Here is an 11,905-nt window from a genome sequence, read left to right as displayed (position 1 = left end):
GATTGATATGGTTGATTGTTGCTTGATTGCTATGGTTGATTGTTGCTTGAGTGCTAAGATTGTTGCTCCATTGCTATGGTTGATTGTTGCTTGATTGCTATGGTTGATTGTTGCTTGATTGCTATGATTGATTGTTGCTTGAGTGCTAAGATTGATTGTTGCTCCATTGCTATGGTTGATTGTTGATTGATTGCTATGGTTGATTGTTGCTTGATTGCTATGATTGATTGTTGCTTGAGTGCTAAGATTGATTGTTGCTCCATTGCTATGGTTGATTGTTGCTTGAGTGTTATGGTTGATTGTTGCTCGAGTGCTCTGGTTGATTGTTGTTGTTGATTGCTGCTTGATTGCTATGGTTGATTGTTTGCTATGGTTGATTCTTATTTGATTGTTATGGTTGATTGTTGTTTGTTTCCTATTGTCGATTGTTGCTTGATTGCAATGGTTGATTGTTGTTTATTATGGTTGATTGTTTGATTATTATGGTTGATTGTTGTTTGCATGATATGGTTGATTGTTGTTCGATTGCTGTGGTTGATTGTTGCTTGATTGCTGTGGCTGATTGTTGCTTGATTGCTGTGATTGATTGTTGCTTGATTGCTGTGGTTGATTGTTGCTTGATTGCTGTGGTTGATTGTTCGATTGTTGTGGTTGATTGTTGCTTGATTGCTGTGGTTGATTGTTGCTTGATTTCTGTGGTTGATTGTTGCTTTATTGCTGTGGTTGATTGTTGTTTTATTGCTGTGGTTGATTGTTGGTTGAATGCTATAGTTTATTGTTGTTTGTTTGCTGTGGTTGACTTGTGCTTGATTGTTGTGGTTGAGTGTTGTGTGATTGTTCTACTGTTGCTGTTGACTGTCATGTGGTTGTTATGGCTGACTATCGTGTGGTTGTTATGGCTGACTATCGTGTGATTGTTATGGCTGACTATCGTGTGATTGTTATGGCTGACTATCGTGTGGTTGTTATGGCTGACTATCGTGTGGTTGTTATGGCTGACTATCGTGTGGTTGTTATGGCTGACTATCGTGTGGTTGTTATGGCTGACTATCGTGTGGTTGTTATGGCTGACTATCGTGTGATTGTTATGGCTGACTATCGTGTGATTGTTATGGCTGACTATCGTGTGGTTGTTATGGCTGACTATCGTGTGGTTGTTATGGCTGACTATCGTGTGGTTGTTATGGCTGACTATCGTGTGGTTGTTATGGCTGACTATCGTGTGATTGTTATGGCTGACTATCGTGTGATTGTTATGGCTGACTATCGTGTGGTTGTTATGGCTGACTATCGTGTGGTTGTTATGGCTGACTATCGTGTGGTTGTTATGGCTGACTATCGTGTGGTTGTTATGGCTGACTATCGTGTGATTGTTATGGCTGACTATCGTGTGGTTGCTATGACTGACTATCGTGTGGTTGTTATGGCTGATTATCGTGTGATTGTTATGGCTGACTATCATGTGGTTATGGCTGACTATCGTGTGGCTGTTATGGCTGACTATCGTGTAATTGTTATGGCTGACTATCGTGTGGTTATGGTTGACTGTCGTGTGGTTGTTATGGCTGACTATCGTGTAATTGTTATGGCTGACTATCGTGTGATTGTTATAGCTGACTATCGTGTGATTGTTATGGCTGACTATCGTCTAGTTGTTATGGCTGACTATCGTGTGGCTGTTATGGCTGACTATCGTATGGATGTTATGGCTGACTATCGTGTGGTTATGGTTGACTGTCGTGTGGTTATGGCTGACTATCGTGTGGCTGTTATGGCTGACTATCGTATGGTTGTTACGGCTGACTATCGTGTGATTGTTATGGCTGACTATCGTGTGGTTGTTATGGCTGACTATCGAGTGGTTATTATGGCTGACTATCGTGTGGTTGTTATGGCTGACTATCGAGTGCTTATTATGGCTGAATATCGTGTGGTTGTTATGGCTGACTATCAAGTGCTTATTATGGCTGACTATCGTGTGGTTGTTATGGCTGACTATCGAGTGCTTATTATGGCTGACTATCGTGTGGTTGTTATGGCTGACTATCGAGTGGTTATTATGGCTGACTATCGTGTGGTTATTATGGCTGACTATCGAGTGCTTATTATGGCTGACTATCGTGTGGTTGTTATGGCTGACTATCAAGTGCTTATTATGGCTGACTATCGTGTGGTTGTTATGGCTGACTATCGAGTGGTTATTATGGCTGACTATCGCATGGTTGTTATGGCTGACTATCGTGTGGTTGTTATGGCTGACTATCGTGTAGTTGTTATGGCTGACTATCGTGTGGTTGTTATGGCTGACTATCGAGTGGTTGTTATGGCTGACTACCGTGTGGTTGTTATGGCTGACTATCGTGTGGTTGTTGTGGCTGACTATCGTGTGGTTTTTATGGCTGACTATCCTGTGGTTGTTATGGCTGGTTATCGTGTGGTTGTTGTGGCTGACTATCGTGTGGTTGTTATGGCTGACTATCGTGTGGTTGTTGTGGCTGTTATGGCTGACTATCGTGTGGCTGTTATGGCTGACTATCGAGTGGTTATTATGGCTGACTATCGTGTGGTTGTTATGGCTGACTATCGAGTGGTTATTATGGCTGACTATCTTGTGGTTGTTATGGCTGACTATCGAGTGGTTATTATGGCTGACTATCGTGTGGCTGTTATGGCTGACTATCGAGTGGTTATTATGGCTGACTATCGTGTGGTTGTTATGGCTGACTATCGTGTGGTTGTTATGACTGACTATCGTGTGGTTGTTATGGCTGACTATCGTGTGGTTGTTATGACTGACTGTCGTGTGGTTATGGCTGACTATCTTATGGTTGTTATGGCTGACTATCGTGTGGTTGTTATGGCTGACTATCGTGTGGTTGTTATGGCTGACTATCGTGTGATTGTTATGGCTGACTATCGTGTGATTGTTATGGCTGACTATCGTGTGATTGTTATGGCTGACTATCGTGTGGTTGTTATGGCTGACTATCGTGTGATTGTTATGGCTGACTATCGTGTGATTGTTATGGCTGACTATCGTGTAATTGTTATGGCTGACTATCGTGTGATTGTTATGGTTGACTATCGTGTAATTGTTATGGCTGACTATCGTGTGATTGTTATGGCTGACTATCGTGTAATTGTTATGGCTGACTATCGTGTGATTGTTATGGCTGACTATCGTGTGATTGTTATGGCTGACTATCGTGTAGTTGTTATGGCTGACTATCGTGTGATTGTTATGGCTGACTATCGTGTAATTGTTATGGCTGACTATCGTGTGATTGTTATGGCTGACTATCGTGTAGTTGTTATGGCTGACTATCGTGTGATTGTTATGGCTGACTATCGTGTAGTTGTTATGGCTGACTATCGTGTGATTGTTATGGCTGACTATCGTGTGATTGTTATGGCTGACTATCGTGTAGTTGTTATGGCTGACTATCGTGTGGTTGTTATGGCTGACTATCGTGTGATTGTTATGGCTGACTATCGTGTGATTGTTATGGCTGACTATCGTGTGGTTGTTATGGCTGACTATCGTGTAATTGTTATGGCTGACTATCGTGTGATTGTTATGGCTGACTATCGTGTGATTGTTATGGCTGACTATCGTGTAGATGTTATGGCTGACTATCGTGTGGTTGTTATGGCTGACTATCGTGTGATTGTTATGGCTGACTATCGTGTGGTTGTTATGGCTGACTATCGTGTGGCTGTTATGGCTGACTATCGAGTGGTTATTATGGCTGACTATCGTGTGGTTGTTATGGCTGACTATCGAGTGCTTATTATGGCTGACTATCGTGTGGTTGTTATGGCTGACTATCGAGTGGTTATTACGGCTGACTATCGCTTGGTTGTTATGACTGACTATCGTGTGGTTATTATGGCTGACTATCGTGTGGTTGTTATGGCTGACTATCGAGTGCTTATTATGGCTGACTATCGTGTGGTTGTTATGGCTGACTATCGAGTGGTTATTATGGCTGACTATCGCATGGTTGTTATGGCTGACTATCGTGTGGTTGTTATGGCTGACTATCGTGTAGTTGTTATGGCTGACTATCGTGTGGTTATGGCTGACTATCGAGTGGTTGTTATGGCTGACTATCGTGTGGTTGTTATGGCTGACTATCGTGTGGTTGTTGTGGCTGACTATCGTGTGGTTGTTGTGGCTGACTATCGTGTGGTTTTTATGGCTGACTATCGTGTGGTTGTTATGGCTGACTATCGTGTGGTTGTTGTGGCTGACTATCGTGTGGCTGTTATGGCTGACTATAGTGTGGCTGTTATGGCTGACTATCGAGTGCTTATTATGGCTGACTATCGTGTGGTTATTATGGCTGACTATCGAGTGGTTATTATGGCTGACTATCGCATGGTTGTTATGGCTGACTATCGTGTGGTTGTTATTCCTGACTATCGTGTGGTTGTTATGACTGACTGTCGTGTGGTTGTTATGGCTGACTATCTTACGGTTGTTATGGCTGACTATCGTGTGCTTTTTATGGCTGACTATCGAGTGGTTGTTATGGCTGACTATCGTGTGGTTGTTATGGCTGACTATCGTGTGGTTGTTGTGGCTGACTATCGTGTGGTTGTTGTGGCTGACTATCGTGTGGTTTTTATTGCTGACTATCGTGTGGTTGTTGTGGCTGACTATCGTGTGGTTGTTATGACTGACTATCGTGTGGTTGTTGTGGCTGACTATCGTGTGGCTGTTATGGCTGACTATCGTGTGGCTGTTATGGCTGACTATCGAGTGGTTATTATGGCTGACTATCGCATGGTTGTTATGGCTGACTATCGTGTGGTTGTTATGGCTGACTATCGTGTGGTTGTTATGAATGACTATCGTGTGGTTGTTATGGCTGACTATCGAGTGGTTATTATGGCTGACTATCGAGTAGTTATGGCTGACTATCAAGTGGTTATTATGGCTGACTATCGAGTGGTTATGGCTGACTATCGAGTGGTTATTATGGCTGACTATCGAGTGGTTATTATGGCTGACTATCAAGTGGTTATTATGGCTGACTATCGAGTGGTTATTATGGCTGACTATCAAGTGGTTATTATGGCTGACTATCGTGTGGTTGTTATGGCTGACTATCGAGTGGTTATGGCTGACTATCAAGTGGTTATTATGGCTGACTATCGAGTGGTTATGGCTGACTATCGAGTGGTTATTATGGCTGACTATCGAGTGGTTATTATGGCTGACTATCATGTGATTATTATGGCTGACTATCGAGTGGTTATGGCTGACTATCGAGTGGTTATTATGGCTGACTGTCGAGTGGTTATTATGGCTGACTATCAAGTGGTTATTATGGCTGACTATCGAGTGGTTATTATGGCTGACTATCAAGTGGTTATTATGGCTGACTATCGAGTGGTTATGGCTGACTATCGTGTGGTTGTTATGGCTGACTATCGAGTGGTTATGGCTGACTATTAAGTGGTTATTATGGCTGACTATCGAGTGGTTATGGCTGACTATCGAGTGGTTATTATGGCTGACTATCGAGTGGTTATGGCTGACTATCAAGTGGTTATTATGGCTGACTATCGAGTGGTTTTGGCTGACTATCGAGTGGTTATTATGGCTGACTATCGAGTGGTTATGGCTGACTATCAAGTGGTTATTATGGCTGACTATCGAGTGGTTATTATGGCTGACTTTCGAGTGGTTATGGCTGACTATCAAGTGGTTATTATGGCTGACTATCGAGTGGTTATTATGGCTGACTATCGAGTGATTATTATGGCTGACTATCGAGTGGTTATGGCTGACTATCAAGTGGTTATTATGGCTGACTATCGAGTGGTTATTATGGCTGACTATCAAGTGGTTATTATGGCTGACTATCGAGTGGTTATGGCTGACTATCGTGTGGTTGTTATGGCTGACTATCGAGTGGTTATGGCTGACTATCAAGTGGTTATTATGGCTGACTATCGAGTGGTTATGGCTGACTATCGAGTGGTTATTATGGCTGACTATCGAGTGGTTATGGCTGACTATCAAGTGGTTATTATGGCTGACTATCGAGTGGTTTTTATGGCTGACTATCGAGTGGTTATGGCTGACTATCAAGTGGTTATTATGGCTGACTATCGAGTGGTTATGGCTGACTATCGAGTGGTTATTATGGCTGACTATCGAGTGGTTATGGCTGACTATCAAGTGGTTATTATGGCTGACTATCGAGTGGTTTTGGCTGACTATCGAGTGGTTATTATGGCTGACTATCGAGTGGTTATGGCTGACTATCAAGTGGTTATTATGGCTGACTATCGAGTGGTTATTATGGCTGACTATCGAGTGGTTATTATGGCTGACTATCGAGTGGTTATGGCTGACTATCAAGTGGTTATTATGGCTGACTATCGAGTGGTTATTATGGCTGACTATCGAGTGGTTATGGCTGACTATCAAGTGGTTATTATGGCTGACTATCGAGTGGTTATGGCTGACTATCGAGTGGTTATTATGGCTGACTATCGAGTGGTTATGGCTGACTATCAAGTGGTTATTATGGCTGACTATCGAGTGGTTTTTATGGCTGACTATCGAGTGGTTATGGCTGACTATCAAGTGGTTATTATGGCTGACTATCGAGTGGTTATGGCTGACTATCGAGTGGTTATTATGGCTGACTATCGAGTGGTTATGGCTGACTATCAAGTGGTTATTATGGCTGACTATCGAGTGGTTTTTATGGCTGACTATCGAGTGGTTATGGCTGACTATCAAGTGGTTATTATGGCTGACTATCGAGTGGTTATGGCTGACTATCAAGTGGTTATTATGGCTGACTATCGAGTGGTTTTGTCTGACTATCGTGGGGTTATTATGGCTGACTATCGAGTGGTTATCATGGCTGACTATCAAGTGGTTATTATGGCTGACTATCGAGTGGTTATGGCTGACTATCGAGTGGTTATTATGGCTGACTATCGAGTGGTTATTATGGCTGACTATCGAGTGGTTATTATGGCTGACTATCGAGTGGTTATGGCTGACTATCAAGTGGTTATTATGGCTGACTATCGAGTGGTTTTGGCTAACTATCGAGTGGTTATTATGGCTGACTATCGAGTGGCTATGGCTGACTATCAAGTGGTTATTATGGCTGACTATCGAGTGGTTATTATGGCTGACTATCGAGTGGTTATGGCTGACTATCAAGTCGTTATTATGGCTGACTATCGAGTGGTTGTTATGGCTGACTATCGAGTGGTTATTATGGCTGACTATCGAGTGGTTATGGCTGGCTATCAAGTGGTTATTATGGCTGACTATCGAGTGGTTTTTATGGCTGACTATCGAGTGGTTATTATGGCTGACTATCGAGTGGTTTTTATGGCTGACTATCGAGTGGTTATGGCTGACTATCGAGTGGTTATTATGGCTGACTATCGAGTGGTTATGGCTGACTATCAAGTGGTTATTATGGCTGACTATCGAGTGGTTATGGCTGACTATCGAGTGGTTATTATGGCTGACTATCGAGTGGTTATCATGGCTGACTATCGAGTGGTTATTATGGCTGACTATCGAGTGGTTTTGGCTGACTATCGGTGGTTATTATGGCTGACTATCGAGTGGTTATGGCTGTCTGACTATCGAGTGGTTATTATGGCTGACTATCGAGTGGTTATGGCTTATTATGGCTGACTGTCTAGTGGTTATTATGGCTGACTATCAAGTGGTTATTATGGCTGACTATCGAGTGGTTATGGCTGACTATCGAGTGGTTATTATGGCTGACTATCAAGTGGTTATTATGGCTGACTATCGAGTGGTTATGGCTGACTATCGAGTGGTTATTATGGCTGACTATCGTGACTGGTAGTCACAGTGTGTCAGCCTTTGTAAAAAAAACAGTGGTCCAGATTTAGCAAAAAAAAAAGCTAGTTGGGCCACCTTAGTAAAGGCAACTTGGGTACTGTGTTAAGCTTCCTTTATAACAGTATGCTGAGTATTCTCAAAATTTAGTGCCCCAAGCTTTATAAAAACAGAAGAAATTTAACAAATCTGAGTTAAACAGAAAGTATAAAACCTCTGTAAAAAAAACTGAACAAAGCTTAAGTTTTCCAAGCTTGAAATAAATATGTAATTATACTACAATAAATAGAGAATTTTAGTTTAATATTCTACCTGAAGTGCGAATATATGTTATACTTTTTGAATTAAATTATTAATAAATAAATTTCGTGTTCATTATTTATATATCAAAATTAAAACTACTGAAAGTATTTTTCTTTTAAATAACAATATAATAATCTTTAAAAAATCTGCAATAATATAATTAATTTTTAAAGTAGTGTATGAGTAAGCCAAGGGAAAAAGTCCGGAAGACACAGTGAAGATCAGGAATTTTAATTCATAAGGATTATCGACTGGACGAAGATTGGAAAACAGTGTGTGTTGTGTTCGCAAATCTGTGTTAGTTTACGCACAGATTAGCGTCATTCCTGGTGATTCTTGGACTGTGTTCAGTGCTTCAGAGCAGTGAGCCACGAGAGGGTGGCTACGGGCCTCGACTGGGGCTCTGAGCCTCACAGCTCTGCACCCAGTGTGGGCGGCTGTGAGGTCACAGGCAGCAGCTCTGCTGCTGGCTCTGTCCCCACACCTACAGTCACCATGACAGATCCAGGAGAACGGCCTAAACGTTCCTTGGAATGTGGGGACGAGTTGGAGGACGACGTGGGGCAGGTGGGAGCCCCCACCAAGAAGGCCAAGGATGCAGTGGAGACTACTGTACCTACCAATCTGCCACTAGGTCCGTCGGCAGCCCCTACCCAAGAAGACTTGCACCCCCAGATGGCCATAGGGGTCGTGGAAGGAAGCCAGGAGGATGTAGCTCCTCAAGTGGCAAGGATGGAGCCATCCCAGGTCCCTACACCAGTTGCGTTGGCCTCCACAGTGGACGGGGACTGGTTGACTCCACGTGGAAGGAGTTCCCGCTCAGCTCGGGTACAAGCAACCAGGGCCTTCAACAATTTCAAGGTTCCCAACTACGGGTTTGTAAGGTATCTGGAAGGTCTCCCCCACCTCAAGTTCCGCTGCGAGTTCACTCTCAGGAACGAGGTTCTGGTCATTCCTCGGGACGAAGACTCTTACGAGGAGTTGAAGGGGCTGGTTGTGACCCATCCCAGCATGGTGGAACTGCTTGCTTCGGAGAAGGTGTACAAGGGGGTGCTTTTACACGTCCCTGTGCCCCTCCCACTGGACCCCATTTTGGAAGTGCCCAATATTGTCAAGGCGGAGCGACTCACTGCAACGGTGAACAAGGTGCCCACCCGCCAGGTGCTGATCCACCACAAAGGTCCACTTCCCACGCACCTGGACCTTGGGGTCTGGGGAAGATTCAAGACCCGGCCATACCTGTCAGGCCCAGTACAATGCTTCAACTGCCAGGGGTTCAATCATATTGCAGCCACCTGCCAGCGAGAGAAGAAGTGTGGTGTGTGCAGCAAGGCACACGACTCGAAGGACTGCATTGCCATCCTCAAACAGCCAACTGGCGAAGCCCTTCGGCCAGAGCCCAAGTGTGCCAACTGCTCAAAGAGGCACCATACCTGGAACCGGAGCTGTCCTGTGATGGTGCAGCACTGGCAGCAGGTTCATCATCGGAACGACCCGACAGCCCCGACGCCACCCAGCCTTGGAACTGCCCAGCAACAGCCAGTATGGGCTCCAATCACTGTTCCCCGGATACCGCAGGAGGGCAATACCAGCGAGTTCCCAGCACTGGGCTCCCAGCGGTGGCATCAGGGGGCAGACACTGGTTTGCAGCAGCGCGGTCAACTGCGGGGTCAGATGGCAAGGTGGCCAAGAAGACAGAATCATTGGCAAAAACAGCCACAGGCCAAGCACACTGCCCAGCAGGTCCCAGCTGGGCACCAACATTCCTTGCCATACCGCCAGCAGGCCTCTTCCCAAGGGCAGGCCCCTACTGTGAGCGGCCAGAGTCAGGCAGAGGTTCCCCGTCAGGGGACTTGGAAGCCCATGGCCACTCATGCCGGGCCCAGGGTGCACCCAGCTTATGCTGCTGCAGTGTCGACAGCCACCCAGACATACCCAGTGACCCAGCCCCGACTCGACGGGTCGTCCAGCTCAATGCCTGCAGAGGTAATGGTCGAATCCTTTCCGGATCGACTGAAGAAAACCATCGGGGTCATCTCAGCGCTCCTCTGTCGCCTGCTGCCATCGGCAGAGGACAGGGGCGCCTGCAGGCAGCTCCTGTCATGGATGCTGGGCGTGGTCCTACTGGACAGGAAAGACTCAATGGAACTTCAAGCCATCATCCAGGAGTCCTTCCAGTCTGTGATGGAGGAGGCCCCGGAGTCGCCAACAACGGACGACGAGTCCCAGGCAGAGATGGAATCAGTGAGCCACCTCTGCGGCCCTTGAAGATCCTCCAGTGGAACATTTGTGGGCTGCAGCGGAAAATTCACTTAGTGATTGAAGCTGCAGTTCAGGATGAGGTTGATGTCTTCCTGTTTCAGGAGACACTCACCGATTTGTCACGTCAAATGCAGCCACGTATTCCGGGATTCTCTGCCTACCTTCAGCGCCTGGAAGGGACTGGCAGGGGCACGGCGATCTACGTCAGGACCACTATCCCTCATTCAATCTCCACTGACCCCATCGACTGTGGGGAGGGCGTAGAGGTTCAGGCTGTCACCCTACACCTGGCGGATGGACCTCTCGTGGTTTACAATATTTACAGAAGCTCTCGGTACACCCTTGACATTTCAGAGGTGGCAGCACTCGCCCCACGGGAAGGTCTTGTTGTGGCTGGGGATGTCAATACCCACCACCCAATACTTTCTTCTGTCTCTCCTACCAACGCAGCTGGGAGGCACCTTGCGGCTGTGCTGGAGGAGGTCCCTGAGATCGCCCTCCTCAATAATGGTGAGCCAACCCATCACTATGGTGGCCGCTTGGATGTCACACTCATCTCTAGGCGGTTGCTCTCGAGCGCGAGATGGGAGGTCCACCCCCGTCTCACCAGTGATCACTTTGCAGTGGTCACTACGCTGATGGTCCAGCGGTGCCCGCTCCCCACACCTACCCCCGGATAGAATCTAAAAAAGGCCGACTGGCAGTGCTTCCAGGAGGTCATTGAACGCTGGTGGGTGGAGTCTCCTCTTCCAGAAGACCCAGATGAGGCGGCTCAAAACTTGCAGGTGGCCTTCACATGTGCAGCTGAGGCAGCAATACCTAAGATTACAGGCGGAGGGTCATATAAACGTGACTGGTGGTTTTACAATGAGGACATCAGGGAACAGAACCACCGCATCAATGTTGTACGCAAGATGCACAGGCGTAATCCCACGGTTGAGTCCATGCGTCTGCTCAGGGAAGTGGTGCGGCATGCACGCCATGTCTCACACAGGGACCGGCAGACTAAATGGTTCGAGTGGTGTGCCTCCTTCAGCTACTCCTCCACCTTATCTGAGATTTGGACCAAGTTACGATTGGCCACTGGGCAGCGTCGCAGTGTGGCTCAGTTGCACCCAGACCCCGCAACTGAGGCAGAGCGTCTGGTGGACCTATTCACCTCCAGAGCGGCCATGGCTCAACTGCCTCAGGATCTCCAGGACCTCCAAGCCACCCTCCTTCCTAGAAGGGTGATGGTGATCCAAGCAGCATGCCAGGCTAAGGACGTCACGGATGAAGACTTCACCGACCAGGAGCTCCAGGCAGCCTTCACATCTCATCAAGACACTGCACCGGGGCATGATGGTATCACCTATGGCATGATCACTTGGTCTGGCCATTCTGGACATTCAGCTGTCCTGGGGGTCATCAACCAGACTTGGCGAGCTGGCAAACTCCCTGTCGTATGGAAGGAGGCTGACATCATACCGATTCCTAAGCCTG

This window comes from Cherax quadricarinatus, chromosome 91 (assembly GCF_038502225.1).
Source record: "Cherax quadricarinatus isolate ZL_2023a chromosome 91, ASM3850222v1, whole genome shotgun sequence".
NCBI classification, from domain to species: Eukaryota; Metazoa; Arthropoda; class Malacostraca; order Decapoda; family Parastacidae; genus Cherax; species Cherax quadricarinatus.
Note: the sequence above shows the minus strand (reverse complement) of the source record.